Raw genomic sequence first — 27,697 nt, 5'->3', positions numbered from 1 at the left:
GAAATGCCAGTCGTTTTTTCTTGCATAATTCTCATTAACGTAAACGAAGCGATTAGCCGTAATGCTAGCTAAGATTTATTCTAATTTAATGAATCTGAGGAAATTAGAAATGTCGATCGTGAAATGGCCGCAGATAATGTGTCCGAAATTAATTGAAATTTGATGATGCTACCTGCCCAACCATTGCCGATGTACAACAGAAGCAGCAATTAGCTCTCTTTGTTTCATGCTCGCGGGATTTTAGTCGCCCGACTGGTATTACAGAATGCCTTAGGATGCGAATGGTTTATCGCATTCTCGCGGAAATTGGCACTACCTTTGAACTAAATGACGTGTTTAACCGAGGCGATATAATCGGGAATCGGAGGTCGGTAGTCTAGGTTAGTTATGCTTCCATTAACGTGGAGGTGTTAGAAAACAAGGTATTTCCGTCCATCAATAATTGGAGATATTATAAGCATATTGTATTTTACCCTGAAATCTTTAATCAATAATATGGTTTAATTTTGGATTACATTCTAAATAAATCATAAAAATGATAAATGGGATATTAAAATAACCCTTGAAATTTCTTTGTCGTTCTAAGTGGTGTCATATTAAAAACAAATTTCAAAAGTAGTCAATAAGTACACGTAATAATCTTGACATAGGTCCTCATATTTGTATTTGTGTCTACTCATGATAAACAGTACAGTGTACAGCGGTGCTGCGGTTTTTTATTTTACAAAGTGGCTATTGTTACGAGTCTGAGCCAAGTTTAGAACGAATTCCAAAATGGCTGCCAATCTCCCGAACACCCGTTTTGAAAAAGGACTGAAGGCAGCAATTAAGAGATGGGAAGGGTCAGGGTTAGGACTATTTTTACGACTCGTAGTAACAATAGTTACTGCCTTTTTTTATTTCGAAAATATTGACACATCAATCGTCAAGCTATTTTGATTGGGTAAAAATTTTTTTTTAACAATCTGAATTGTTCTCAGATGTCAGTTGAATATGAAATGAAATGAAATGAAATGGAGTTTAACCTCCAACTTTTCTGCGCCGACTGAGTTAATGAAGACGGGGATACGCCATACCGTGTACTATAAGCGCAATTTTCCGCACTCTTGTTTCGAATTCCAACTGTCAAGGTTTTTTTACGTGAATGTCAATGTGTACATGGGACCTCGGTTTTTCTAGCCAGACCTAACGTCCTGCGCCACTGTCAAAGGAGAAACCGTGTCGGAAAATCCCGAGGAACTTTTTCAATCAGCACTGGTAACGAATTCGATACGATACCACGGCTCCAAAATATTGAATGTGTCAATAACACGTAGAATTGAAAGGGGTCTGATGGCTCTAGCCACTAAATTTCAGCTGCACTACGGATTTAAGGTAATATTCTTTTATTCAATGATACATCTTTTTGCAAATCTTGACACGAAAAAGAACAACACATATTAATTAACACCAAGGGGTGCCCCCATAATAAAATCAGATAAGTTAAAGCACAATATGCGAGCTGGAATAACCTGTCGTCATAAGTCAACATTTCAATATGCATAATAATTTAGAAATTCTTAAACAAAATAATTTCTGGTACTTACAATCTTCTTGAATATTGCCTGCTGTTTATATTTCTATGACGTCACTAACTGTAAATAAGAGTTTTCAAGCGCTGTACTTGAGAAATGCCTGGTTTTAATTCATTAAGTTTATAGATGACCCCAATATGTTTAACTCTGTCCGAAGACTGGACTTGTTTTTTTTATATCCGCGCACATTTTCATGTGGACGTATATTGTCGTCGCCCCTGTCCGTCGTTCGTCCGTCAACAATTTGTTTGTGAACACTCTACAGGTCACAGTTTTTATACGATTTTCACGATACTTGAAATATATGTCTATCTACCAAAGATCTTGGTTTATGTCGATATTGGCATGTATCGGATCATAACTTCATGGATTATGGCCCCCGATTGTACGAAAAATCACGTCTTTAGCTTGAGGACACTCTAGAGGTCACAATTTTAATCTGATTTTGATTAAACTAGAAATGCATGTTTATACCCCAAACATCTTGGTGGCTTTCGAAATTCGCGCATATAAGATCTTAACTTCCTTAATTATGGCCCCTGATTGTACGAAAGATCGCGTTTTTAGCTTGTGGTCCCTCTAGAAGTTAAAAGTATTATCCGATTTAAAAAAAAAAAGTTCGAATATATCACCGTTAAACCGTAATATCGATTGAGTTCGAATTTTCGTGAAAATTGGACCAAAACTGCCGGACAAAATGGCCGCCCCTCGTACGCAAATAGTGTAAAAGTATGTAATACAAAGGTTGTGGACACACCAGGAGTCACAATTATGATATATAAAATATGATATATAAAGGATTTGGACTCCCTAGAGGTCACAATTTATAACCCAGGGACCTTGGTTCCTGTCGATATTCGCGTATATTGGATTGTAACTTCTTGAATTATGGCCCTTGACTGTACAAAGAGTCGCGTTTTTAAATCGTGGTCCCTCTAGATATAACAATTTTTATCCAATTTTAAAAAAAACGTTTGAATATATCACCGTTATACGCTAATGATGGCTGACTTCGAATTTCGTGAAAATCGGACCAAAACTGTCGGACAAAATGGCCGCTCCTTGTACGCAAATAATGTAAAAGTATGGTATATCAAGGTTGTGGACCCTTTAGATATCACAATTTTGACCTGATTTAGATGAAACTTTCAAGTTATGTTTATGTCACAATGATCTTGGTTCCTGTCGATATTCGCACATATCCGAATATAACTTCCTGGGTTATGGCCCCTGATTGTACGAAAAATCACGTTTTTAGTTTGTGGACCCTGTAGAGGTCACAATTTTTATTCGATTTTTAAAAAATATTTAAATCTATCACCGTTAGACCTTAATGACGGCTGGGTTCGAATTTGGTATAAATCGGACAAAAACTGCCAGACAAAATAGTCGCTCCGTTTACGCAAATAGTGTAAAGTATTAATACCATGGTAGTGGACCCTCTAGAGGTCACAATTTTGATGAAACTTGAAACATGTGGTTATATCCCAACGATCTTCGTTCCTTTCGATATTCGCGCGTATTGCTTGTAGACCCACTAGTGGTTTCAGTTTTTATCCGACTTTAAAAATTATTTTAATATTTCATAATTACACCCTGATAATGGCCGCTGCTTGAAGGCAAATAGTGTAAAAGTATGTAATACCAAGGCTGTGGACCCTCTAGAGGTCACTATTTTTTTTATCCGACTTTGATGAAAATAAAAATATGTTTATATCCCAAAGATCTCGATTCCTTTCGATATTTGCGCATATCAGACAATAACTTCTTGGATTATGGCTCCCGATTGTACAAAAAATCACATTTTTAGCTTGTGGGCCCTCTAGAGGTCACAATTTTTATCTGATTTTAAAAACCATTTAATTATATCACTGTTAGACCCTGATGATGGTTGAGTTCGAATTTTGGAAAGTCGGACCGAAACTGTCCGACAAAATGGCCGCTGCTTTAAGGCAAATATGTAAAAGTATGAAGATTGTGGACCCTTTATAAGTCACAATTTTTGTCCGATTTGGATAAAACATAACATATGTTTACATCCCAAAGATCTCAGTTCCTGTTGATGATCGCGCATTTCAGACCATATCTTCCTGGATTATGGACCCCGTTGTACGAAAAATCACGTTTTCTTTTAAGCTTGTTCTTTATATAGCTCTTGCAAAATGTGTTTTTTTTTTAAATAAATTAATAGCAATATTGCTTCTTTAAGATTACATTGTATGATATACATATCTATGTAGTAATCTCAAGAAAGGCCTTAAGAGATAGTAGATATTCTCTTTTTCAATGATCAGTAGATGGCGACATTACATTTTTTGAATGCAGATTTGAATAGTCTTGTCCTAGATTGTAGCTAATTCCCTCTAGAAAACCCCTTTACTTACAATGTCCGTGTGTTAGGTGACTTTTATGGGCTAAGGGTTTGTTTTATCTCGACGGTTAGTTTTTCTTCTGGATTTATATTTTGTTGATAGGTGTGGTGCAGTTCTCCTGCACATACTAAGTGTACAAGCTCTAACATATCGGTCCAACTGGGAAATGTAAAAACCGTAAGCTGAAGGTTGGCTATATTACTGCATTAATTAATAATACTAACATATCCCTATCATACCATCAGGACAGCTTACTACAGTGCCAAACAAAAATAGGAAAAAGTTAAAAAAATATGATCACGTACATGTTAGAAGCAATTATACTTTGTTATAATAAACGAAAATCGAAGTCCCTGTAACTATTCAATTTTACACTTTGTATAAAGCCAAACTGGTTCATTTTTTTCTCGATAATCCTCCATATAAAAAAAATCGTGTTTTATAAATCTTTTTGACCTTTATTTGCATTATCTATTTTTCTTCTGACCTTTCTCGTCAATATTTTTTTGTATGTAAAATCTCGTAGACACGGTAATTGCTTCATTTCATTACATCTCGCACCTAATAAAAAACAAATAAGGGAGCGTATGAAAACAATTTACTAGATTGACAAACTTGTCCTAGGCTGGGGCCATCTAATTATATTAATATAATATGTTAGTAATGGAACTTCCGTGACAATCTTGTCCGGGCTTTTAACACATTATGACTGACTTCGATCACTTCGACTTAATAAAATGTCATAAGTCTGTAGAAGCTACTTCTCAATTATGTTTGGATTTTAGTACGTACAAATCAAAGCGTTTTTGTTCAGTCAGATCTGTTTGTTTGACATAAAATCAATTCTTTAATTATTTATTATCTATCAACATGCAAAACTGACTGTATTTATAAATTCATGTCGTGGTGTTTTCAGTTGTATATTCTAATGTTGATATATTTGATAGTTGCTTCAGTTTTGTGTTGGCAACCGTATACACAATACACATGAAATGAAATGTGGTTTTCTGCTCCATACAGTGTGCTACGAGAGAAATTGTGTCCGCACATCGACGCTTAGGCCTTCGCTTATATCTAATTCTAACTGCCAGGGTCTCCTTTACGTGCACTCCAACGTGTACACGAGACCTCGGTTTTTCGCCCGATCCGAACGACTGTACCACTGACAAGGGGATACTATGCCGGAAAATCACCAGAAACTGTCACGGTTAATACCGGGATCGAACCCGGTCACTCCGGATCGTTGCTCCACACAACACAGCTGTTAAGTTCGCTACTTACTATAAAAACAAACAAAATATCTATTCATTTCGTACCAAAGAGGATATTTCGGCACACACGTGTTAAAGGAAAAATCCCAGATATAGTTTATAGAATAAACCTCCTTTATTCTAGGCATAGTCAACTATCTAAACCTCCGATACATTTTCAAAGAAATATCACTATTCATTTGCAATCTTGTTCCTGGACAAACTTGCCTACAACTGACAAGCTCCGTCATACGCTCGTACTTTAGTTTTTCTTGTTTCCCAGCGACTAATTGGATTTTGCAGGTTATTTCTGCATTTTGATTACTTCTCAGCAAAATCGTGAAATTGTATAGAATAGTTGCGTTTATGAGATCATTCAATAAAAAATGGAGGTGAGCGCTAAACTGTTTTGGCTCAATGTTTTGAGCTGAAACCGTCAAAGTAAATGGGCAATTTCTTCACATTTTATCAGAGACACAGTGGATACTTTAAGATATTGTTAATGAACAATTTACATGTTCACGTTTTAATGAACAATTTATTTAAACAACGAATGGTTTGAATGAACTGTTTCTATGTCGGTATATTTATCATAATAAAATATTCACAACGGTTTACTTTACAATATAGTGGCAGATTTCATGCAAAAGACAAGGTTGAACACCTGGCCCTGAGTTCACAAAAGCATTCTCAGACTTAAGTCAAGAATTTACTCAGATTTCAATCACTGTTTATGAGAATTATCTTTGATCCAGAAACACAAAACTTTGCAAATAGTTTCTGAATCTTATTGGTGTGTTTAGTTTAGTATATTAAAACAACAAGTTTTATAAAGGGCTGTATTTTAGTTAAAATAAGGCAAACAATTATGAGGAAATTCTTAACTTAAGTCTGAGAATGCCATTTAGTCATATTTTATTCAGTATCAACTAACAAAGATGCTTGAGTTTTGATCCCGATTTTAGCCGAGAAAATGTTTTACATAAATTGTAATTACTTGCTTATTTACTCTAACGATGGAAAGGGTGAGGCATTTTATAAGGAAACATTTAGTTAACTCTCGCTCGTCATATACTATTCAAAAAAAGTAGGGGATATTTGATTTTTAAGTGTTATTAAAGTCACCTAATGAAACTGACGAAGAAACAAATGACAAAATGAAATGAAGTTCACATTCATCGATTTATTCCAAATGATCGTTAGACTAAGTAAGGCACAGACTGACCATTATAAGGGTAAAATGATACCCGGGGTCAAACAGCAAAGTTACCACAGCATCACAACCAAGTCAGTAACGGGTAAATCCTCCTCTGTTTGCCAAACAAGCATTGATCCGACGTGGCATACTCCTAATGAGACGTCTAAGGTCATTTTGGTCCAGATTGTCCCATTCCTGTTGCAACGCAGAAGCAAGTTCTTGGACATTGGCAGGACGTTGTTGACGTTGACGTAACCTCTGTCCAAGCATGTCCCAGACATGCTCGATGGGGGAGAGGTCGGGACTCAGTGCTGGCCAAGGTAATGTGGTGATGTTCTGTTGTTGGAGGTAACCTGTAACGATCCTGGCCCTGTGACATCTTGCGTTGTCATCCTGGAAGATGAAACGGCGGCCATGACGTCGTGCGAACGGCACAACAAGGACTGCCAAGATGTTGTCCCGGTAGTACTGGCCTGTAACACGCTGTACAACAACATGTAAAGCCGTTCTTCCAGCAACAGTGATGCCTCCCCACACCATAACAGAACCACCCCCAAATCGATCATGTCTGATGACGTTAACGTCTTGGAAGCGCTCGTTTCGACGACGCCACACCCTCCTACGTCTGTCCAAAAAATCAACAGTGAACCTTGACTCATCTGAAAACATCACATTGCTCCAGCGTCGATTATCCCAGTGTTGACGATCCCTACACCAACGACGTCTTGCCTGAATGTGATGATCTCTCAAACAAAGGATCACGCGAGGACGTCGGGCGCGAAGGTGACCCCTATGCAGTCGATTCCGAATCGTCTGGCCACTCACTCTCACACCAGTGTCTGTTTGAAGACGAGCGCTGATCTGATTTGCTGTGATGACACGATTTCTCAAGGCCAAGGTACGGATAAATCGATCCTGGGCTTGAGTTGTCGCCCTTGGTCGACCTGAGCGTGGTCTGTCCTGTACAGATTGTGTATCACGGTATCTGGACCATAGCCTGCTTATGACAGACTGAAAAACATTCATCGTCCGCGCCACAACCGCCTGTGTTGTGCCGATCTGTAGCATGCCAAGGGCACGTAACCTTTCATTTTGGGTAAGCCGACGCATATCAAAATTTGTTTTCTGGTCACTAAAACAATTAAACTGATGTTTCCACCCTGGAATTCAATGCCACAATGACTGTAACATTCAAAGTCAGAGTCGTGCAAATCTTGGGTTGGACCCCCATGATGATCCCAAGCATCACCTGCATTCCATGCGGTAGCTATTGGTGCGTTTGGGCGTCACATGTAACTGGAAATGTTTCTTCTGTTAGGTTCTATAGTGACTTTTTTCGTAGTCATTTGCATATTTTAGTATTATGCCCCCAAAATCAAATATCCCCTACTTTTTTTGAATAGTATATTTCAAATAAAAACTGCTGAAATGTATGCCGCAATATTGAATTAGTCGGTATTATGCCATTTTGACAAAATTTCCACTATGCATAATTTTTGCCAATGTTTTATGAAATCCCTTAAACATGCATTATGCACGAGCTAATTCTGCCTATTGAATTTTTTTTTAGCTCTGAAATGTTATCTAAATTATTAATTAGACATTAATTAACTCACCAAGACCATAATGAACTCTCTATACCATCAGATGCCTGCAATATTTAGTGGATTCAAATATGTTTTATACTGGATGTGTTTACGGTAACAATGGATAATCAAAACTTTGTTTATTATCGTAACAACAGTATTAATGACAATCGAGGCTAACCTATAATTATATCGCCGATTACTTGGCTCCGAGTGAAGTAATTTGACTGACATTTTCAAAATATTTATTTTCATTACTTATTTTTTAATTATTATAGCGAGAACTGTCAGCTCTTTATCTAGTCCTCCATAATTCCCCTTTAAATTTTGGATGCGGTACAATAATATCCTATATATCTTTATAGAACGCGCTTGTCGAATTTGTCGCTGATTTGCCAACCCCATCCCCGCGCCTCTTTCATGCGAGGTTATGTTACGGCAGTTAGATACGGTCTTTTGATTCAAGTTTGCTCGTTGTGCTTGTGCGTCGCATTACAAAGAAAATCTGATCAGTTTCGTTTAACCCTCGAGCTAATCACGTAAGCCTCTTGGACCATCCTACATATGAGTTGGGGATTATATAGAACTAGAAGAAAATTTTGCTACTGAGAATGGAGAACACGTTCAGATGAATGGGATGATACAATGTCCTCTAGATAGGGAGGCTCTTTTGCGTTCGAACACATAAACGTGAGTCTATTGTTTATTTAATGGGTAACCACCGAAGCTTTTTGACTTCTGGTGTGATATGATAGTTCCTGCAGTATTTTGAACAGTCTGGAGTCTTGATATCAGGTTCTGTGTTATACCAGATATAGGCTGTGTACTAATTAGATGTGGCCTATGTTTTAGATGGACCAAAGGTTGAAAACGCAGAGTTTATAGATATTGTCATTTGGAAATTACAGTTAGTACAAATTAGGCCGGCTGAAAAGTGTTAAACCTGTCCGTGAAAGACCTGTACAAAGTCGATGGATTACATTTATTTTTCTACATATTCCCCTTCGATGTGTACACACTTTTGCGAACGATTTAGCAGAGCCTGGATGCCGTCCAGAAAGGAATTTTCTTCAGCCACCCAACAAAAGACCTTCACAGCTAGGAAAATGACGAACGGCTAGTTCCTTTTTCATTTCTGGAAACAGGTAGAAGTCTGACAGGTGCGTACGGTGGATGGTCAGTGAGGTCGAAGCCACAATCATGGCCATCATCGATTTATGAACATGAGCATTGTCTTGGTAGAACAGAACGCCTTTAGTGAGCATTCCCCGTCGGTTAACTTTGATAGCTTCACGAAACTGTCTCTGTAGGAAATGAAAAGGGCGTTTAACGTCCTACTTCAACTGGGCTAATGACAATGGGCATACGCCATGCTATGGGGAAAATTTTGCCCGGACAGCGGCGCTTTATACGCCTACTCTTATAATATCGAATTATAACCGCTAAGGGATCGTTTACGTTCAATATAGTCACCCAGCAGAATACCCTCGGAAACCCAAAAGACTAAGCCATCATCTTTCCAGCAGAAAGAACAGACTTGACCTTTTAGGGGGCTGACGACTCTAGATGCTTCAATTGATTAGATTGAATTTAAATTCTGGTTTAAAGTGATAAATCCAGGTCTCATCCGTGGTTAAAAGTTTTTACAAACAATTGTCAGGATCTGCTTCAAAACGACTTAGATTGTCACGGGACGTCAAGAATATGACACGTTTCTGATCCGCGGTCAAGAGCTTTGGCACCCATCTTGCAGGACATTTTGTCATTCCTAACTAGTTGGTGATAATGTGCTCAACCCTCTCATGAGAGAAACCCACAACACTGGCAATATGTCGAGTGGTCAATAGTCGATCAGCCATCACAATGTCATGCGCCCGGGTAATGCTTTCTTGAACGGTTGCTGTTGATGGCCTTCCAGGTCGCGGGTCACCGTGAAGGCTCTCTCTGCCACGCTTAACTTCCACAGCCCACTTCTTTACTGTGGAAAAGGAAGGGGCATTCTCCCCTAAAGTAGAGACCATGTCGACATGTATCTATGTTGGGGTTAGTCCTTTCAGTTGCATGTACTTGATGACTAACCTATACCCAGTTCTGTCCACTTCTGGCGATTTCAATGGGTAGGTTTACAAGATTGTCTGGCACGAAGACAATAATAACACTAAAGTTGCATTTCTTATGTCTATGATTCATTCAACGATTGTAGGTGTTGGTGGCAAAAGTTTGTTTCAACCCAATTGATCTACCCTTTTCCGCCAGGGCTCGCAGACACGAATATCATAAAAGTTTCATTTTTGGGGTCAAGTGTTTTCAAAGCCAATATGTTGGATTTGGATAGCGTATGCTTTGATTAAACCATGATAGCGTTTCGACATATTTGTGGACATACAGGGCTTTGGTGTACATTGAAAATTTGGTCAAAGTCGTATGGATAAACATTGTGGATAATTTGATTGACAGTTTGTGCTGATTTGTAGAGAATAAAGCGTGTTACATTAAAGTTATATTCAAGGGCTTTATTTGGTTATGTGAAAAACATGTCTTAATATTTAATTTATGGAATGCATGCAACCACCAAAAAACTGACGAACGATCACCTTAAGACCAAGGCTAATTGGGGTCAAATGGCATTCATAAGCCTATTCCCTATCATGTGTGAAACTAGCCTTATTCCTCACGTTTCACTATGTGAGTGTAGCATTATGAAACGTAAAGACGAATCCTTACGAATGTCTTACAATCACCACGCTTACAGGTGTTAATTCGGCGGCGGCTGGATAATAAGTGACAAAGCAAAACATTGGCAGTTTAGTTGTTTCATTTGTAATGCTTTTGCAAGTGCATTCGGTAGCATTCGCCACATTCGCAAAAGATTCGCACAAAATTCGGTAAATTGATTCGTAAGGAATTCGCAAGTATTTCTCCTATAGAAGACCAAACAGCTCTTTATTCTTAAATCATAGCCCTTAATTCTTATTTCTTCATTTGTTGTCGTATTCCGACATTTGTACACTAAAACCAATATTTGTATCTTAAAACCAATATTTGTTTTACAAATCAGACATTTGTCATAAAAGATTTGTGAATTGTATTTTGGTTTAATTTAATTTTAGTCATATAAAGATAAAATTCATTTTAGAAAAACAAAAAATTAGCCTGCATTTACCTTTCATGATATTCAACGAAAAAGAAATCTCGAACAACAAATTTCCAAATACATGTACAAATCTCCAAATACAAATCTTGCAAAATATTTTCCCAAAAACATTTCTCGAAATTCATCGAGGTACGTTAATATTTCAGAAAATAAATTGCAATTTAGACCTTTTTATGGTATGCATCCCGATATATTGTAATTCGTTTTACTGTATGATGATGTTAAATACCCCCCTCCCTTACGAAATTCCACATATCACACTGAATACCACTGGAAAATTTAATTTGCCTTTCAAAAATAAAAATTATATTCGGGCACATTTAAATTTGGGTGACGCTAAATACTAATTTGAGAAGTGTATTTCGAGAAATGTTTTTCAAGATTTGTATTTGGAGATTTGTATTTGGAAATTTTTTGTTCGAGATTTGGTTTTCGTTGCATGTCTCTCATGAAATGTAAATGTAGGCTATTTCAATATTTTCTAAAATAAATTTTCTCTTTATTTACATTTTAAAAATCTTATATGACAAATGTCGAATTTATAAAACAAATATTGATTTTAAGATCGAAATGTTAGTTTTAGTGAACAAATGTCGGAACACGATCGCTGTAACAGCACACCTCGTTACGCAGGCAGCCAAACACAAATGAACAGAGGTGTGATGCTCTGCGCAATCTTCTGGGATTAAGTCGCAAGCTTTTTACTAAATGTGTACCGGAATAATCAACAGATTCAACATACAAGTTTTAGGGTTCAATTTCAATGAATTCTCTTTATATCATCATTAAGTTGACAGACAATTCTAAGTTGATTATATGATGAATATCAAGTTGAATATACACACACATACACATATGTGAAAACTGAAATAACAAAAGTTAACAGAATTACTAAACGATACTAATTGATATACGATAATAACTATAGCACAACGTACAAACTACGTAATATTGTTAGCTAGGAAACGGCGTTTGACAGTGCCTGCATGACAGCTAATACAATACACAAGATTTCAAACCCAAAACGCAATTATACATATCAAATAAGAATACTGACATATACTTAGTTATGTGATGGACATATTAACTGATAATTACAACCAAAAATATATGTTTATAACACAATACCTTTTTGACTTCACCCCTTTCCGCAACGCACAAATTTGGCTGCCATGCTTGATCCCAGACGAAAGACCACGATTTATAGGAGTAACTAATAAAGTACACATACAAATTCGAACCAAATATTTATAATCATAATTTGATTAACTGAATAATTATGTACGTATTTAATATTTACTCTAATATATAGAATATATTAATAAACATATCTATACTTCGGATATAAAATATAATTAGGAAACCATAGAATGTAAACAATTGATGCTCCCAATAGCTGCCCCTCTAGGAAGTCATACGGTCTATACTTGACTAACACTCGTTCAATCGCAACACTACGGCAAGACGACAATGGTTACATGGCTCCTCAAAATTAGTATGCTAATTTTCAACAAAAAACATAACAACCTTAACTATTACATATTCAATATTTCAACGAACTTAATAAAGAGAGTTCTAATTTTAATAAGACAGTTCAGTTGGCTCCTTGGCGGGGATTTCCTTGGTCTTCGAGTCCAAGAAGTAAAATTAATTTCTGTACTGGACGTTCTAAATATACAGGCGGAATTACACATTTTCCATCAGAATTTAAATATTTATTACCAATGTAAAGCTTTACTTTACGCATATGATTGTCCGCATCGGGATATGTTTCAACAACACGACACACCGACCATTGGTTTCGCGGAAGACTATCATCTATCAGAAGAACAATATCACCGTTACAAATTTCACGTTTAGAATCATTCCATTTAGAGCGCACTTGTTGATTTTGTAAAAATTCGCGTTTCCACCGTGTCCAAAACTCATTGGCCATATACTGCACACGACGCCATCCCTTTTTAGAATAAACGTCTTCCTTTTGAAATTCTCCAGGAGGTGGTAAAATAATCTTAGTCTTAATAGTCAACAAATGATCAGGTGTCAAAGGTGCTAAAGATGTGGCATCATTAAGAGTATCTACAGTCAAGGGACGACTGTTCACAATTGCTGCAGCTTCATACATAAAAGTACGAAGAGATTCATCATCTAACTGTGTTCCAGACTGCATCATAAGCGTAGAGAGAACAGCTCGCACTGACCTTATTTGGCGTTACCAAACCCCCCCTCATATGACTCGCAGCAGGGATGTTCATTTTGAAAACAAAGTCGCAACCATTTTCTAACAAATATTGTCTAACATGATCATGATTGATCTTATGAATAAGCTCAGATAATTCTCTTTTTGCTCCAACAAAATTGGTGCCGTTATCCGAACGTAACTGGCGTACAGGACCGCGAATAGCAATAAATCGACGCAAACTGTTAATAAATGAGTCTGTTGACAAACTATTCGCAATTTCTATGTGAACAGCTCGACTAGTCATACATGTATATAATACACCATAACGCTATCGTTCGCTTCTTCCTTCCTTAATAGTCCATTGCCCAAAACAATCAACAGCACAATATGTGAAGGGAGGCGCAGGCTCTAATCGATCTTCAGGAAGTTCTGACATTTTCTGTTCTTGTACTAATAAACATATCTATACTTCGGATATAAAATATAATTAGGAAACCATAGAATGTAAACGGTCTATACTTGACTATCACTCGTTCAATCGCAACACTATGACAAGACAACAATTGTTACAATCGCAAATAAAGAAAGAAGAATTAAGGACTATGAATTAAGAACACTGAATAAAGAGCTTCCATATTTCTCCAGATCAATTTTATCATTTTCGGTAAATTTCGAATTTTCATATTAGCAAGGATATTCTTCATGGTGTTCCACACGAATGAGAACAAAAAGGCCTCACTTTTTTTGCAGCATGTCTTCAGGCCATGGAGAATATCAGATTCAACAAATTTGCCGCGAATTTCAAATTTTCATATCCGCGAGGATATTATTCTTCATCGTGTCGTAGTAACCTAATCGAAATAGCCCATTAGATCTTCACAGATATTTCTGTTAGCCATTATCTCCCTTTTTGTTCCTGTCATAACTGTCGCAGCATCCCAAAAACTTATTAACTTACACTATATAAAACATTCAACATGATAGATACAATTAAAGGCTGAAATGGATAAATAAGCTTACTGTGAATAAAATAATGAAGAATAACTGACGATGGCCGTCATTTGCCACGTCTTCTTCGTTTATCAAAAGACGTGTTAGCATTTATGGTGGCATGATTAGATTCGAAATTGAAAATACATTCCAATTAAGAACCACAGATACTAGTTTAAATACCTGTATATCGATGGTATTTAGGACGTCTGGGGATAAATGAACACATTTTTAAACAACAGTTTGTTCACGTAATAAGTCTTTTTATATGTAACGAGTTTCAAATTAAGAAAATACAACAACAAGGTTTGCTGTCGCCATTAGCTATTAACATATGAAAAGAGAATATAAAATTATTCTGAACGGCGTTAAGCTATTTTTTAGTATGGAAATGGGAATAGATTAAGAACGAATAAGAGAAAAGGACGGGTGTCAGATGCTATATAGTTAAACCTAGTGTCTCTTATTATTTCACACGTTGGAACCAATTTCTTAAATATGTAAAAAAATAGAGATTAAGTTCATTCAAGATTAAAGATACATTATGGGAGATTCGATAACGGGGTGGCAGTTTTCACTATAAAAGTTAAAAACTAGATATTGTAAAGGCAATTTGATGAAAATTTCATTCAAATTGATCCACTATGAACCGAGAACTAAGCGGTTGAAATTTCTGGCTAGCCTTGATCATCATTACTAAAGTCAGTAAACAGCATAGTCTCGATTTTCCATTTAATCATTAAATCGTGAAGGAAAATTATGCAGTAAATCAGCTCACAATCCCCTAAAGATCGCAGGCTAGCGATCCCATCTAGAGTTGATTATGGTCTGAATAGGTTAATTAATGTCTAATTAATAATTTAGATACCATTTCAGGCCTAAAGAAAGACTTACAATAGACAGATTTAGCTCTTGCATAATGTATGTTTAAATAAAGATTAACACCATGGTATATTTTAATATAATGTAAATTAACAAAATATAGACATTGGTGGAAGATGGTCTTTCATAAAGTTAGAATAGATTTAGTGAAGGAAAGTAAAATAAATGAATTATTTTATGGCTGAAATTTTGAAATTAAACCTCATATCTCTTCTTTACCCATTAAAGTGTTTTAAAATACACACTACTAAAGGCACCAAACTATTATATCAACATTAAAAACTAATCGCTCACAGCTATTCCTCAAATATCCAACAAAGAAAGATGAACATTAAGAAGGAAAACATTACCTCTTTAAAAAAAACTTCCTTTAGGAAAGAAGAAGGTGTTATTTATATTTATATCCGTCCATCATTAGCCTACTTGTATATATAGAAGAACAGTAGGACGTTAAACCCCATTTCATTTCATTTTTTAGAACAACAGATTCAAAGAACAATGTTAATCGTGTGTCGTCATTTGTATTGTACTTTCTCATTATAAATTTTGAAATAAAGGGTCCAATTGAGGAAGCCCATTACCCTGCATTTACAATATATGAATACAAGTGAGGTTGTCCAGTGGGCATAATGGTAAAGTTTGTCGAGAGAGTCAAATAAATTTGCTTACCAAGGACACCTTTTTGACAGGGGGACATATATGAATAACATTTCGCTAAATGATCACCTGCTTGTTGATGCAATTGGGCATCAAAGCTTCCATACTTTTGCAGCACCTGAGCAGGTTTCGTGAAAGACTGTGTAATTTAGAGAGTAAGAAAACTTTTCAATCTCACAGTGTGAGTTATGTAAAGAGTAGGCGTATCCTGTCTCGTACACGACATACGCCATTCTGGGGCGACTGAGTAGAAGATGAACCCACAGTTTACAGGTCACCAGCGGGGGTCAACAGCCCACTGGTTTAAATACAAAAGTTATACGCGTGTTTTTGGCGGTCTTGTTGGTTAGTTCTTCGGCTTGAGTAAAAGGCACAGCTATTCACAGAGAGAGAGAGAGAGGGGGGGGGGGCTAACGTCCACTCGACAAAAACTATGTCATTTCGGAACTAACATGTGGTTCACTTATATTTCAATCAATCGCTTGCGCGTATGGGTCTTTAGCGATGGGAGGAAAAGCCACGAGCTTGGTCATGCGCACACGCGGGGAATCTAAACCACGCCACTTAACTCAGTGGCAGATCTTATGATACAACGCGCACGCGTTAACCATCCGATTCGACCCCCCCCCCCCCAGCTATTCAATATTTCTTGCTGGGTCTGAAGAGTTTTGATCATTGTAAACCCCGCTTTTGCCAGGGAACGTTGTTGATTTTAGTGCCTTTAAGGTTAGTTATATCTTGGGTGATGATTGTGGTGCAGTTTGTCCTTTTCACCTCGGTCACTTGACGGAGGATTCCATCTCTCAAAGGTATCGAATTTGACTTTTATCCACTGGTTAGCTCTTATTGTGCTTGCCTTATTAGTATTATGATTATTTATTGGAAAGCAGTGACGGAATGTTATAGACTTAAATTTCTACAAAATTTGTTTTACAAGTTTTGGATGTCCGGATATAAAGTCTGATACTGTTGATTGGCTTGACATTTCCAAAGATATGATTTATATTAATAAAAAGTCTGTGGGTTTCTTTTTTCAAAAAAAGTAGTAAACAAGCTTAACGTTATCAAACGGAAATTAAAACGTGTTCATCGTTTGTCCAATTGACCTTTGAATATTGTTGTGTGTTGTCGAAATATTACCCTTATGAAAACTTGGGAGAAAAAAAGAAAAACAATTTGTTAAAATACCGTATTATTTTCTATGGAAGGAACAAGGAGTCATAGTTATTTCTTTTTCCAGGATCTCGAATCTGGTTTTATATTATAGTGCAAAATATGGATGTTTTCATTGCATTTACTTATCTCTAGCTTCTATAAATTATTAACCGAATGTTCCGTTTATTTATTTATGTATAATGCCAACTTCTTTACTTTTTATTTCGTTTAAATGACTGTGACCACATGTTTTCCGTAATTTTCGTTCGTGCAGTGTACTATATACATTATTTAATGTGTAAATAGAAAAGTAACCTTACACTGAATGTAGTCAACGTGGGTGAATCGATTATCATTCTTTATTCTCATTATCCATCTTATAAAGAACTCGAACATGATTTGGAGTCATGTTTATTGTAATTAAGGTATGATTTAATCATTAACATCACATAATTACACCCAAAAGAATACATATTTGTAAGAAATGCAAGATATTAAATTTCATAATATTGACAAATCGTGTCAGAAATATATTAGATAACACCTATATGGATTAATTTATTTTATGTCTTGAATATTTTTTATGTAAAATTAAATTTGATAAAGAAAAATAACTTTACATAACATATATCCAGAAATAGGATTGATAAATTCAACTGAAAATATATTGAATAGAAGAAAGTGAGGTTATCATATATTAAGATATGGGTACATGAAGGTGACTAGTGACGTGTACGAGGTAGAGTATGCCAACCCTTTCATCATTGACAAATTCATGAAGCTAACAAACTTTTTGTAAATTCGTATATTCCAGCATCCATATCCTATTATTGCTAAATTCAAAGTTATATTCTTTGAGATGCTGATTTTACCCGTTTTTTTCTGACGATAAATGCGGCCATTTATAATAAAAAAATATTACCGACCATATAATGATGCAATTCAACATCATTATTCAATTGATGTGACATTAACCGTACACTGAATAATCTTTACTGGGCAATTACTGGTCATTGTTACGATCCGTTGCTTATTGCTTTAATTGTAATTGTGCCGTCTTCACTAATATTCACGCCTGGGCAGGAAGCAATTTCTGCTTTACTTTGCTGCTTTCCCGGTGCTTTGTTGATGCCAAGTGAACCCATTGAGTGATAACTATCGCTACAATATCCTGCGTTTACCATTACCATTTCCTATGATGCATGGAAACTCCGAGTTTATCTAAATTACGGGGTTTATCCACAGCGGTTAAAGTGGTTTATTAAAGCCACCTTGAAGCAATCTAGACAAGTTCTGTGTAGCCTATAATCCTACTTATATCTCGATTTAGTGGCGCATATAAAACTAATTTAATGTTTTCCTTCACGCCGTATATCTCCAGCAACCTTTTTCCAAGCCAATAGATTACCGCGCCATCAGTACCGGGGTAACCTGATATTGACTCCTCGAGCAATATTTTCAGCTTGTCCGAAAAGTACCGAAAAAGGATCGAAAATACCGAGAAAAAAAAAGATAAAAGAAATACCGAAAAAGGGCCGGAAAAAACAATTTTCATACAAATTACGGAAACAATCTGAAAACCCTAAATACCAAAAAATCACAAAATACCGAAAAATCAACACGAATTACCTAAAATATCCTAAATACTGAAATACTTAATGATTAGTGGCCCCATTGGGTTCATGGCCTTCTCAGGCCCGGCTTGTATGGATTAATTAGGCAGCCCAGCTCCCGGTAGGGATACCCGAGAGCGATCTGAGCCCTCACTGCCGATGGCCTTCCTGTCCTCGTAATGGTTTCGTACTGTAGCACCAATGGTCACTCGCGCGGATCGCATTGTGAGCCCATTGAACAAACTGAACACCCGTTGGGGCCCATCAACTCTACTGGACCAGGCTTGGTCACACATAAAAAATTGTTGGGAACGCTGAAATTTGTGAGTGATCACCGATTTTTTTCTGTGTTTATAGTTTTGCCCGACAAGCATAAACAATAGCGCCCAAAGACAATAGGACCGGCAAGGACATATAAGTTATCGATATGCATATTGTCCATATCATATCCAGATTTAAATGATTCCATTAAAAAGTATATAATCTAGGATAATTGATATTTGGACAAAGTTTACCCCATTTAATATTGTTGCATACCTTTTATAGTGCCTGCAGTTTTTATTTGAAATATCTCCATCAAATTTTATCCAAATGTTATCATTTCTTGATAGGATAAACAGCATAGATTGTTTCATGCCGTAAGTTTATCTCAAAGCTTGGTACTTCTTAGAGTATGTGTTATGTTTATTGATGAAAAAGATTGTTTGTTGAGAATGCTTGGGATTTTACAACCAGCATATTTTCCTTACAGGGACTATCCCGATTTGAACAGAGTCTCAAAAATTTAAACGCCAAAAACATAGAGGAATGGTGTATTTACCTTGTCTCAAAATTTCAGCTCAAAATATTGATTCGTTTGGACGTGAACGTCAAAATTGCTTATCCGGACACTCAACCCTTTTAAGATTTCGGGTCAATTTTTTCGTTGGGTGACCTGATAATCGACCCCCGTTCCTTTAGAGGTCTCTACAATGAATGACCCATGTGTTGTACTTGATAACGAAAGGTAAATTTCCCCTACGCATTATTTTTATAAAAGAAAAGTCTGGTTTTATCCAGACACCGCATAATACAGCTTGGGGCACCGGTCTCCATTTCCAGATAAAGACTGAGGGGTTTAAGTTGTTTGAAAACGTATCCCATATGTTGAGTTAGTTGCTCGGCTCTAAGGTAGAGGATATTATCGGGATTGGCCCGTTAATTACCGTTCAATTTTGATAAACATTTATTTTTGCCGCTGCCCGGGCAAAATTTCCCTCATAGCATACTGTATGGTGTAGTATGCCCATCTTAATTAGCCCAGTTTTGCAGAGCAGTAGAACGTTTAACGCCATGTCATTTCACAAGTTAATGTGTACTGAAGATAAGAGCTATAATACGTTTTCGTTCTATTATTATTTACGCGGAATAAATCCATGTTTTCTGGTATGTATTAACATTGTCTGTTTAATTATATATACGCGTAGAATAATAGATTTCCGTGACAATGGGTTATAAATCATATCAGGTAAAATACATAATATTATGGCAGAAATTTACATAGTCTTCCTAGAATAAAATAAAACCAAGTACGAACAATCCAAACCATTAGACAAAATTCGATGTCCTAAAAAAACGGTATAGGCAAAATAGTGCAATCAGGCAAAATTGTGTAATCAGCGTATGGACTGTTCACCGTGTACAAAATGCACGACAAACAGTGGTAACAGGTGTCCGGAAGAGTAAGCTTACCCTGCCTGGCGCCACACCCGCCATAGCTGCATCCAAACTATTAGGCGAAATCTCGGTAAAATAGCGTGATTGGCCAATGGACTATCGGTAGCAGTGGGAAGAACAATTTGTCAAACCACAAACGGCATAAAGCCGGAATGATGACTGGATAGAATGACAGGCACCTTTCTCAATGGTTTAAATTGTGTCATGTTTTCTCCGATTTTAACGCGTGTCCTACGGTGGTTATATTTGGAGGAATCTGATTTAGCAGCAAGTAAGTCCTAGATTCAAATCAAGTAATAATCAAGTTTTATAAAAAAAAAATAAAAAAAATACCCCTTAAAGATGCATTATGTAAAAATTAAATCTGCCTATTGCAGGTCTTCAAATGTATATATTAGTATTAAGAGATTTATCCACATGACACGCCATATTCAACATTTTAGATCATTCGATGGCTAGGGTGTTGCGTGGATTAGACAATATCCGCCATACTTCGTTAAAAGGTAGATGGATGTCACTCACAGAGACTGTCGATTGAAGGTCTGAAAATCGAGACTTCGTGTATTATTGTGACAACGGTACTTGCCAATCGAGACTACATTCAATATATTCATTTTTCATTTTCTGTTTTCAAACTATAGCAAGAACGGTCAGCTCTTTATCTAAATCTTACATAATGCATCTTTAATGCAATTAAATTAATTTTTTTTACATAGACCAAAGCATGAAATGAACTTGAAAGTCAACGTTATTAAATCGATGACATAATTTTAAAGTAATAGGGGCTGGATAGCCGAATGGTTAGCGCGTGCGCACTGTATCATAAGGTCTGTCATTGAGTCAACTGGCGTGGTTTCGATTCCATGGTTGTACGTGACAATGAGTAGGTCCGCGTGTTTTCCTCGGGTCCTCCAGTTTCCTCCCACTGCTAAAGATCCCTACGCGCAAGCGAATTATTGAAATAAAACTGAACCATATGTTAGTCCCGAAATGACCTAGTTTGTGTCGAGTGGACGTTAACCCCCCCCCCCCGCTCGCTCTCTCTCTCTCTCTCTCTCTCTCTCACACACACACACACACACACGCACACCCTCACACACATAAAGTAATAATAATTAAATAAGAAATACAAATGAAATGAGTTATTGAAAAACCCCGTCAACAAGTACAAAACAATAGTGTTGGCCACGATGAAAACGCATATTTGGTATTACAAGCGTCCCCCTGCTGTGTTTTCTTGGAGCTGTAATAAACACAGTATATTATTATTATCAATTTGTGCAGAAAAGTCGGACGTATTTCATAACAGTAAAACAAAGTACTTTCAGTTATTTAGGTTGGATTAGATCTTCTAACTGCTGTATTAATCACTGCATACGGTATCCACCCAACCCACGTTTTAAACATAATAATGCAAAATTGTATGTAATTGTGAGCACTTTTAAAATATATAAGTACACCACACAGTGTAAGCTACATGAAATACCCAAATCAATCAAAAGTGGTGTCAGGTGTTTTTAAAAGAGTAAGTGTTATAAAATGTTTCATAAGGAATACTATACGGCTACGTGTCTGACTCTGACTTGAAATGTCCACAATGGGACCTCATTTGTTTTCTTAAAAATCTTTAAAATAGTAATTATGATGGTCTCTATATTTACAATGATGATGTCGGTTGAATTTGATGATGGTATATCTTGCGACACCTGTCTTATATGTTTTTCCATTAAATTTTTCTGATTAAACATATGAGTGAACAGAAAGCTCATTAAACATACATTCAGTGAATCATTATTTAACAGATGATATGTAATTTCTCGTCTGGAAATCAGGGAAATCGAGTTACTACCCCAAAGGCAAGCTCGGGTATTTTCTTTAAATCACTTAAACTACAGTTGGGCTTATGTTGCTGTACGACACGACAAAACCGTATGAAATCAGTAAAAACACAGATTATATTGCATATATGTGGCTAGGTAAAAACGGTATTACGGACAAAAGCCTTATGCTAATCACGTGATGCGTTAAATTGCGACATGGCGATTCGGCGGATCATGTGCTTTATAAACTCGTTACTACAGACGTAGAAGAACTCATGTCACAGGAGACTGGGCAAACAGTATCTGTAATCATTCGCAAAGCAAAACATGAGGGATTCACTAAAACTGTCTAAGACTAAAAACCAATTTTAGATGCATTTCATGTCGCCAGGAAGGTATATACCAACATGTTTTTTAGTCTAGAAGGCGATATCGTAATCAATTTGGGCGTGGTCGCACTGGTTTACTTTTATGCCATCGACCCTCTCCGTCCGGACGTCCGTTCACAATTTGTTTGTGGACACTCTACAGGTCACAATTTTTATCCGATTTTTGACGAATCTTTGTTCCTTTTGAACTGGCCTGTATCGGACCATAACTTCATGGATTATGGCCACTGATTGTTCGAAAAATCACGTGTTTAGCTTGTGGACACTTTAGAGGTAACAATTTTCATCTGAATTTGATGGATCTTGACCCAAAGGTCGTAAGTTCTTGAATTATGGTCCCTGATTGTACGAAAAATCGAGTTTTTAGCTTGTGTCGCTCTAGATATAACAATTATTATCCGATTTAAAAAAAAATACGCTCGAATACTGTTCCACCGTTATACCGTAATGTTGGTCGAGTTCGAATTTCGCGAAAATCGGACCAAAACTACCGAACAAAATGGCCGTCCCTTGTACGCAAATAGTGTAAATATATGGTATATTAAGGCTGTGGACCCTCTAGAGGTCATAATTTTGATTCAATTTTGATGAAACTAACCAAAAGATCTTGGTTAGTTCTGATATTCGGATCGTAACTTCCTGAATTACCCTTGATTGTACGAAAAATCGCGTTTTTAGCTAGTGGTCCCTCTAGAGGTCACAATTTTTATTCGATTTAAAAACCATTTGAATATATCACTGTTACACCCTAATGATGGTTGAGTTAGAATTGCGAGAAAATCAGACCAAAACTGCCTGATAAAATGGCCGGTCCTTGTCCGCAAATAGTGTAAAAGTATGTAATACCAAGGTTGTTGACACTCCAGAAGTCACAATTTTTATCCGATTTTGATGAAATTTAAAATATATCTTTATATCCCAAATATCTCAGTCCCTTTCGATATTCGCGCATTTCAGACCATAGCGTCCTGGGTACTGGCTCCTGATTATACGAAAAATCGCATTTCTTTAGCCTGTTCTCTATCCATCTCTTGCAAAATGTGGGCGTATCTTGGTTACGTTTGATATTCGCGCATATTATGGCCCTTGATTGTACGAAAAATCACCTTTTCAGCTTGTGGTCCCTCTAGATATCATAATTTTTTATCCGAATTTAAAAAAAACCCAAAACAACTTTAAATGCATCATCATTACTCCCTAATGACAGTTGAGTTCGAATTTCGTGAAAATCGGAACGAAACTTCCTGACAAAATGGCCGCTCTTTGTACACAAATAGTGTAAAAGTGTGTAATACCAAGGTTTTGGACCCTCTTGAAGTCACAATTATTTTCCGATTTTGATGAATTTAAAATATAACTTTATATCCCAAATATCTCAGCTCCTTTCGATATTCGCGCATTTCAGACCATAACTTCCTGGATAATTGCCCCTGATTATACGAAAAGTCGCTTTTTTTTAGCTTGTTCTCTAGCCATCTCTTGTAAAATGTGGGTGAATCTTATTGTTTGGGTGATTAATCCTATAATCTTAGCTCTTCACGCCTTCATATTATTGGTTTTTAATTCCAAGTGTTACTATTGTCATGGGTGCCAATAGTAATCAATAAATATATCGATTCTTGTGTACTGTATAATTCAACACAATTCAACATGATTAATAGTGACCCCCTCTCTTGACGATCTGTCTTCACCAAGAATACACCAATAAATACTATGTTATTACTTAATGAAGAGTTCTCATAAACACTATCATAGTTTTGATTGATAGCTAAATTAACCCGAGCTTAATAAAATAGAAGCATAATTGGTCTTAAACGACGGACAAAATACCAAATCCAGTGATCCAATTCGAAGACATCGTGGAACAAGTCTCCTTGTGGGCCCCATCCCTACTCTCGCTACTGTGCTCTGTTACACATACCCTCTTGAATTAAAGCAATGACACGTTCTCAGTGTTCAGGTATGAGCCTTGACATATCGTTGTGTTCTACATAATTGGAGGAGTTGTACTGACCCCATTATTTTTTAAAAGCACATGCTATACCCTATATCTGCACCATAAATTCGGAATTTTCAACATTCCCATTCTATCGAATTAATATTTTTGTGTTGGAGAGAATTGATATGTGTTTCGGTTACATGACAGTAGAAACATCATTCACGTGTGTTATGGTCGTGATCTGATGCTGTTACATTCCAAATTGCAAGATTTCCAATCATCCATTTCTAAAAGTCGTTCGTTTCCATTCCATCCAAGTATATTATAAAAACCCACTGCCAATACCCAGCGTGTTACCAACCTTTACAGAACATATAATAAAGTACCTGTATTGTTAGAAAAGCGAACTAGTCGATTAACTCTATTATATAATGTCTCTTCTATCTGGGATGTTCATATAACTAGCAATTTCTCTGTACGTTGGTATTTTCCGTATGTGTGGCATTCTTAATTTAAAGGAACAGTTTCATATTTATTTAAATGAATTAAACATTCTGCGTGAAAGAATCTTGGATGCGTTCTGTGTAAATATTTGGAGGCCCGTAGTACTTTACCGAAGAAATTCAAAATGCTAGTTTCCATTTATGATTGGCATAAGTCGCCTCATAATAGAATATAAATCTTTGATCTATATGCACACATTTTAGACAAGACCACCTTACTCAACGTTTGTTTTCAGATACTGTGCGTGATTTTAATTGCTCCTTTAGAGCCACGGTAATCTGCAAACACCCTTGTAGCGTAGGAATACACCCATGGTGTCAAACATGTAATTAGGTTTGATAATTAGTTACACAGAACTCACGCCATGTCAAATTGGCAAACTGTAGCAAGAAAATTAAAAGTGCTCCCAACAATATTTTCAATAATTGTATCAGACAAATTCGTCCAATGGACAACCTTCCCCTATCCTACTTTGATTAATTGCCCATAGGGGACGTTATGCTTCGTATTAAGACGAAACGACGGTGATTTGATCAATTGCGGTGTTACAAAATCATTCTTTAGTCGTCTCTTTACTATGGTATCGGATGCAATGTATTGAAATGGAAAGGAAATGGGATTTAACATCCTACCTTTCTGTCCCATCTGAGCTAATGAAGACGGGCCTAGCCGATAGTGTTCTATGAGGGATATTTTGCCCGGGCAGCGTCGCTACGGTATACTCTTAATTCAGAGTTCAAATGTGAAGGGTTATTTTACGTGCACGCCAACGGGAACACGCGTCTTGTTTTTGTGTACCCATCCGCATAACTAAACACTAAACTCGTGTTTTCCTTTTGCTTTCATCACTTCCGTCTCTTCAAATCTTCATTACGCATCTATCGTAGCAATTATAGTTGGAACGTGTTTAACCAGTTCTATTACATATGTGATAATGACTGACACCAATATTGTCCTTTATCATAACCGCCATTACGTATGGATGAGCACCGGCGTTATCTAGCAGGCACTAGGATAACAACGCCAGGTTCAGTGTCTAACGCTCGGTAATAATTAACTTATTTAATTTATCGTGGACTTATTAGGTCAGTTAATTGTATAATACGATTCCGGTCTTTATAAAAAATGTTTTAGATAAAAGTAAAACGCTAAGTGACCCATTTTTTCACGTTAAAAATATATTTAAGGAAATATATATGATATGATAAAGTAGGGCATTAAATCCCATTTCATTTCATTTTAAGAGAGTAGAGAAAAACTAGAGGGCCATTTGCCCACTGATGTTGTCATGTTAGTAATGAACTTTTACTCAAATTTAATCAAACGGCTTAAAGCAATAAAGAAAATGTAAATCGGAATACGCATTAAAAGTATAAAATATGGCGTATGTTTGGCTTATTTCTGGTTCTTAAATTAGATAAGCAAATGATCTACCAGCCAAAACAACAAAAAAATGGAAAAGATTATTGGTAGTTATACTGAACACACCTGATTCCAGTTATATTAAAGCGTGGGATGTTGATATATATGGAAAACCAGACAGCTCTTTATTCAGTGTTCTTAATGCTTAATTCTTGATTCAAAGCCCTTAATTCTTATTTCTTCATTTTTTGTCGTACTTAAACATTTGTATACTAAAATTTGTACACTAAAATTAACATTTGTATCTTTACTTTTAATGCTGTCTTTTTATGTTAATATGTAAACATTTAGTGTATAAAAAGGATTAAAACAAAAGGAAGTAAACACCTGTAGACAATATTTCTTCAGGTGAATTTTATCCAATGCAACGTTTATTAAGATAATGTCGATATACGTCTTTCTATCAATCTGAAACGATTTTAGCATACTTTATCTCCTCTACGAAATTATTTACGAATTACTTTGTTTAAATTAAAACTATATAAAGAGCTTAATAATTATTATATAAATCTATAAATTACAAGGAAGAATGTATATCATCAAAGAACCGTAGTCCAGCTATTGTTTTATCATTTGTACGAGCCGTTTGACAGCTCATCACTAGCGTCCTCTGTCGTCATAATGGTCAAGTGTGTGTGCTTTAGATTACAGGTGAAATCTCTCTCTCTCTCTCTCAAAACATCCCGATTGTAGTTTGTCAACCGTTTTCTTACCTTACCTATGTCGAAATGAATAAATAAATAAAAATAATAATCTATTAGTTATTAAAACACCCATTGTCATGAAACGAATCGTGTAGGTACATAATCAATTGACACCTACATGTTTTCTTCCCACCCTTAAATAATTTCAGTCACTGTAGTCACTAATATAAACCATCCTTTAAGGCAATAATTATTGACAGAAGCTGATACGACGGTATTGTGTGTGTGTGTGTGAGTCTGTGTGTGTATATATTATAATAACTCTTCATTGAACAGTTGAACACTACGATCAGGTGTATTATTATCATTCCTTTATCGACTGGCAGAGATTGTGGACATATTCAATGGAGATACTAGTATAATATTTCTCTCTCTATATTGGATTAAGGCCACTTTTTATTTTTGTGTATATGATGCGCTGTCTACGTGTCTATCTTTTCAATTTTTTTTATCAAAGGCTTATTTAGAAACAAAAATGAAATAATTGACATTATATTTACAAAGTGATTTGAATCGTTGGCACTTGAGTGGTTTTTGGATTGACGTTGTCACCCAAGTGAATATTTTCTTGTTACGGTTACAAATTTGAT

General features: G+C 36.3%; 1 non-coding gene across 1 annotated transcript in view; it reads left to right on the top strand.

Annotated features, from left to right (window-relative positions):
- LOC126832481 (uncharacterized) overlaps positions 1–27,697 on the top strand; it is a 98,905-nt gene that overhangs the window by 71,090 nt on the left and 118 nt on the right. The window lies entirely within an intron of this gene.

The sequence above is a fragment of the Patella vulgata genome, chromosome 9, assembly GCF_932274485.2.
Source record: "Patella vulgata chromosome 9, xgPatVulg1.2, whole genome shotgun sequence".
Taxonomy (NCBI): domain Eukaryota; kingdom Metazoa; phylum Mollusca; class Gastropoda; family Patellidae; genus Patella; species Patella vulgata.
The sequence above is the reverse complement of the archived record's forward strand: the minus strand, read 5'-3'. Positions and strand labels throughout refer to the sequence as shown.